Source organism: Rhinopithecus bieti, unplaced genomic scaffold (genome assembly GCF_001698545.2).
Source record: "Rhinopithecus bieti isolate Rb0 unplaced genomic scaffold, ASM169854v2 scaffold_9690, whole genome shotgun sequence".
Classification (NCBI taxonomy): domain Eukaryota; kingdom Metazoa; phylum Chordata; class Mammalia; order Primates; family Cercopithecidae; genus Rhinopithecus; species Rhinopithecus bieti.
Window position 1 is genome coordinate 683,665 of NW_016806622.1, and position 6,461 is coordinate 690,125.

Genomic DNA, 6,461 nt, shown 5'->3' on the forward strand with positions numbered 1-6,461 from the left:
AATGGAACAGAATAGAGAACCCAGAAATAAGACCACACACTTATGACGATCTGATCTTTGACAAAAATGACAAGAAACAAGCAATGGGGAATGGATTCCCTATTCAATAAATGGTACTGGGATAACTGGCTAGCCATATGCAGAAGATGGAAACTGAACCCCTTCCTTACACCATAAAAAATTAATTCAGAATGGATTAAAGACTTAAATGTAAACTCCAAAACTATAAAAACCCCAGAGGACAACCTAGGCAATACCATTCAGAACATAGGCATGGGCAAAGATTTCATAACAAAGATGCCAAAAGCGATTGCAGCAAAAGTAAAAATGGACAAATGGGATCTAATTAAAGATATTTTACACAGCAAAAGAAACTATCAACAGAGTAAACAGACAACCTATAGAATGGAAGAAAATTTTGCAAATTATGCATCTGACAGAAGTCTAATATCTAGCATCGATAAGAAATATAAACAAATTTACAAGAATAAAACCCAAACAACCCCATAAAAAAGTGGGCAAAGGACATGAGCAGAAACTTTCAAAAGAAGACATACATGCAGCTAACAATCATATGAAAAAAAGCTCAGCATCCCTCATTCTTACAGAAATGCAAATTAAAACCACAATGAGATACCATCTCATAGCAGTTAGAATGTCTATTATTAAAAAGTCAAAAATAATGGATGCTGGCATGGTTTTGGAGAAAAAGGAATGTTTATACACTATTAGTGGAAGTATAAATTAGTTCAACCATTGTGGAAGACTGTGTGTCAATTCCTCAAAGACCTACAGACAGAAATACCATTTGACCCAGCAACTGCATTACTGGGCATATATCCAAAGAATATAAATTATTCTGCCAAAAAGACACATGCATGCAAATATTCATTGCAGCACTATTCACAATAGCAAAGACATGGAGTCAACCTAAATGCCCATCAATGATAGACTGGATAAAGAAAATGTGGTACATATACACCATGGAATACTAGGAAGCCATAAACGAATGAGATTATGTCCTTTGCGGGAACATGGATGGAGCTGAGTCAATTATCCATAGCAAATTAACACAGCAACAGAAAACCAAATACTGTATGTTCTCTCTTGTAAGTGGGACCTAAAGGATGAGAACACATGGACACATAGAGGGGAACAACACACACTGGGGCCTTTTGGAGGGTGGAAGTTAGGAGGAGGGAGAGGATCAGCAAAAATAATTAATGGGTACTAGGCTTAACACCTAGTTGATGAGATAATCTGTACAACAAACCCCCATGACACAAGTTTACCCATGTAACAAACCTGAGCTTGTACCCTTGAACTTAAAAGTTAAAAGATACTTTTAAAATATACTTTTTTAAAAAAATACTTTTAAAAAAGAAATATACACAAATTGGGAAAGAATAAATAAGATTGTCTGTATTTACAAGTGACATAGTTGTTTCTATAGGAAATCCTAAATAATTACCAATCAAAACACAAAAACTCCTAGGACTAATTAATAAGTGATTATAGCATAGACGCAGGATACAAGATTGATATTCAAAATGAATAGTTTTCTATACACCAGTAATGAACAAGTCAAGTTTGAAATTAAAAAATAATCATGATACCATTGATATTAGCACCCCCCAAAATCAAATACTTAAGTATTAGTTTACCAAAATATATTAATACAAGATCTATATGAAAAAAAACTCAGATGAAAAATTTCAAATATCTAAACAAATTGAGAACCCCACCATGTATATAGATATGAAGATTCAATATTGTCAATATGTTAATTCTTTCCACCTTGACCTACAGAATCAAAACAAACTCAATCAAAATGTCAGCAAATTGCTTTGGAAATATTAACAAACTGACTCTAAACTGTATATGGATAGACAAAAGACCCAGAATAGTGAGCACAATATTGATAGATAAAAACAAAGTCAGAGGATACCTATTAGAATGGCAATTATCAAAAGAACAAGAGATAGCTGGTATAGTTTTGATCTGTATCCCACCCAAATCTCATGTCGAATAGCTATCCCCTAGTGGAGGTGACTGGATCGTGAGGGCAGATTTTCTGCTTGGTATTGTGTCACAACAGTGAGTGAATTCTCACAAAATCTGGTTGTTTAAAAGTGCGTAGCAAATCCCTCCTCTTCTTGGTCCTGCCCTCCCTTTGTAAGACACCTGCTTGCAAGTTTGCCTTCTGCAAACTTGAATAAAACTTTCCTGAGGCCTTCCCAGAAGCAGAAGCTGCTATGCTCCGTGTATAGCCTGCAGAACTGTGAGTTAATTAAACCTCTTTTCTTTATAAATTACTCAGTCTCAGGTGTTTCTTTATAGCAATGTGGGAATGGACTAATACAATAGTGTTAGCAAAGGTGTGAAGAAAGGGAACTTTTGGACATGTTAGAGGGAATGTATATTAGTATAACCATTACAGAAAGCAGGCTGGAGGTTCCTCAAAAAAATTAAATATAGAACTACCAAATGAACCAACAAACCCAGTTCTTGGTGTGTATCCAAAGGCAATGAAATCAGTATCTCAAAGTGATGTCTGCATGCCCATGTTCATTGCAGCACTATTCACAATAGCTGAGGTGAGGAACTTCTAGGGTACAAATATGTTCTTTAAAAAAAATATGGGTGCTAAATTTTTAAAAATTTACAAATCTGTATACTTACAATATATGTGCTTTCTATATTTTTTATATCTCAGTAAACTATCAAAACACAAATTGAATCATGTCACTTAATTACCTTCTATCAAATTTTCCAATACATTTATAAAGCATGAAAATAAGACTAAAATAAAATAATACTTAAAATAAGCCACAGATTCTAAAGGCAGAATCTAAGGCAGAAAGCTGAGTGGAGTAAAAATAATCCTCGAACATTTCCTTAAATCATTTTTGTAATCACTAATATGCTTCAATCCTCAGAGTTGAAAATCCAAGAAATACAAAGAATAACTTCTATTTTCATGGCTGTCACTTATGTTTATATGCATTTAGTTTTAGTGTGTGTGTATAAGAGGGTGATTAAATGCACTTTGATGCAATTCCACTCTATTTATTCTAGATTATTGTTCATGTTAAGAAACTTAACTGCAGAGTAAAATATTTTATATAAGTAATTGTAATTCTAGATTTAAGGACCACTTATTCCTATTGCTGTTTAGTGTTCCATTGTGTAAATATATTAAAATTTATTTATCCACTTTAATTTGAAGGGCCTTGGCACTCATTTGCTTTGAACTTTATGGTACCTTTTTTTGGGAAACCTATACATATATATTCTATTAGGTATACATCTATCAAATTTTGTAATGAAGTATTTAACGAGTTGTCAATCTCAATGAGCCTAGGAAAGTTGTTCAAAACAATGAATACAACTTTTACTTAAGAATGAACTTCACATGCAAAAATCTTATTAAACTTTTACGTATCTAGTGAAGTCTTGCAAAAACCCCACAAACTCAACATATGCACAAATTAACTCATGATTTTTCCAACTTTTCTTTTAAAACTCAGTTCTTTTCCACATTCCATTGACTTAGAGAGCAGTAGCAGCATTTATATTATTATGACATCAGAAATCTATGCACGGCCATTGTTACCTCCCTTTTCATTCTCCTCATATCTAGTCCAAAACCCATTCCTATTGTACATGGTATTAGCCTGTTCTCACATTGCTATCAAGAAATATCTGAAACTGGGTAATTTATAAAGAAAAGAGGTTCAATTGGCTCATGATTCTGTACAGGAAGCGTGATGATTCTGGCATCTGCTCAGCTTCTGGGGAGGCCTCAGGAAACCTGCAATCATGGCAGAAAGTGAAGGGAGAGCAGACATATCACAAGGTGAAAGTAGAAGCAATAAAGGAGGGGAGGTGCCGCACTTTTTAAACAACCAGATCTCATAATAACATACTCACTATCATGAGAACAGCACAAAGGGGATGGTGCTAAACCTAATGCAAAACCACCCCCATGATCCCATCACCTCCCACTAGGCCCTACTTCCAACATTGGGGATTACAACTAAACAGATCTGTGGGGTCACAGATCCAAATCATATCATTAACCAAAAGTATCTGAGATAAGTCCCAATCAATTCAGAAAGTTTATTAGGCCAAGGTTGAAGTCACACCCATGGCAAAGCCTCAGGAGGTCCTGACTACATGTGCTTGAGGTGGTGAGGGTACAGCTTCATCTTAGAGATTTATTTTTTTGAAACAGGGTCTTGTTCTGTCACCCAGGCTAGAGTCCAATGGCATGATCTTGGCTCACTGCAGCCTCAACCTCCCAGGCTCAAGTGATCCTGCTACCTCAGCCTCCTGAGTAACTGGGGCTACAGGACCACACCATGATGCCTGGCTAATTTTTGTATTTTTAGTAGATATGGGGTCTTGTAATGTTGTCCAAGCTGATCTTTAACTTCTGGGCTCAAACAATCCTCCTGCCTTGGCCTTTCAAATCGCTGGGATTACAGGCATGAGTCACTGCACCTGGCCAGTTTTATACATTTTATGGAGACAATGAGAAATCAACGAATATGTGTAAGATGTACATTCGTTCAGTCTGGAAAGGCAGGACAACTCAAAGCAGGGAGTTGGGGGGTGGTTCTGTGTCATAGATAGATTTAAATATTTTCTGATTTGCAGTTGCCCCTAAGAGTAATTATCAGTAGAAGGGAATATCTGGGTTATAATTATGGGTTGTGCAGACGAAGGTTTTATCACACAGATGAAGCCGCTAGGTAGCAGGCTTCAGAGAGAATAGATTGTAAATGTTTCTTATCAGACTTGAAGAGTCTCTTCTATCAATGATTTAGTGATTCCAAAATTAAGAAGTGTATAATGAGGCATATCTTCTTTCCTCTTCCCATCATGGTCTGAACTAGTTTTTCAGGTCAACTTTGGAATGCCCTTGGCCAAGAGGAGGGGTTGATTCAGATGCCCTGGAGGTCTTAGTAATTTGTTTTTGGTTTACAATATTAATTTTATACCATACATATCTCTCAAATCTATTCAATCCTCTTAATCATTTCTGACACCTCTTTGCTACAGATCTCCTTACTTACTGCCAAGTGTTCTAACTAATCTATTCATCTGTTTCCTTGCCTAACTCCAGTCTATTGATCCCAAAAAAGTTAATGGAGGAAAATCTTTTGAAATAGAAACATGATTATGTTATAAGCACACATACACATACACATACATTTAAATGCTTTCTTTTTATTAACATAAAACCTCCCTAACAGAGTCAATGAAACCCTACGTAATTTGAGCATTTTTCTCCATCATCTTCCTATAAGCTTCCTTTCTACTCCTTTCATTCTGCCCAAAACATTTTGACATTATTTCATCAGTTGGAAGTACCCTACTCCCTTTGGCAAAAGGAAGTACTTCCTCTTTCTTCTCCCTGGAACATGCTTTTCCACTTTACCACCAGTTGCTTTTTTACTCCTCGTTTCAGCTCAAGAGTATCTTTCTCAGGGATATCTTTCCTGACAATTCTTAATATGTGCTAAGTAAGGGTCATTCAATAACAGTTCAGTATGTATTTTAACTTAACATTTGTTTCAGTGAATATTTAATATATAAAAGGCCTTCCCACTAAATAGTAAAGATAATAGGAGTTTTAAAATTTTTACATCAATTTTCTGGCACATGTATTATTTGTTGAATTTATTAAAGAATGAATGAATTAATTAAATAATAATTAACAATAATACCTGTATTTTGTTTCTGAGTTTGACAGTCAATTGCTTTTTGAACTTCGCAGTGCCGTTATAAGCAAAAGTTTTTACAAACCTATCTTTTAGAATATTAAAATCATTACAAAATTTTAAATTGACATAAAAAAGAACATTATATGTATATACATACACACCACACACACACACACACATATATATATACACACACACAGAGAAAAAGAGAGAGAGAGAAAGATTTAGAATCTATTAATGTTTACGGGGGAAGCAACAGAGGCCTGTGCAGATGCGAACGAGTCTGTCTGACAGCTTTAAAGAGAGCAGTGGATCTCCCACCACGGAGGTTGAGATCTGAGAACGGGCAGACTGCCTGCTCAAGTGGGTCACTGACCCCTGAGTAGCCTCACTGGGAGACATCCCCACTAGGGGCAGTCTGACAACCCACACCTCACAGGGTGGAGTACACCCATGAGAGGAAGCTTCCAAAGTAAGAATCAGACAGGTACACTCGCTGTTCAGCAATATTCTATCTTCTGCAACCTCTGCTGCTGATACCCAGGCAAACAGGGTCTGGAGTGGACCTCAAGCAATCTCCAACAGACCTATAGCTGAGGGTCATGACTATCAGAAGGAAAACTATCAAACAGGAAGGAAACCTATACGAAAACCCCATCAGTACATCACCATCATCAAAGACCAGAGACAGATAAAAACCCCACAGAAGGGGAAGAGGAGGGGCGAAAA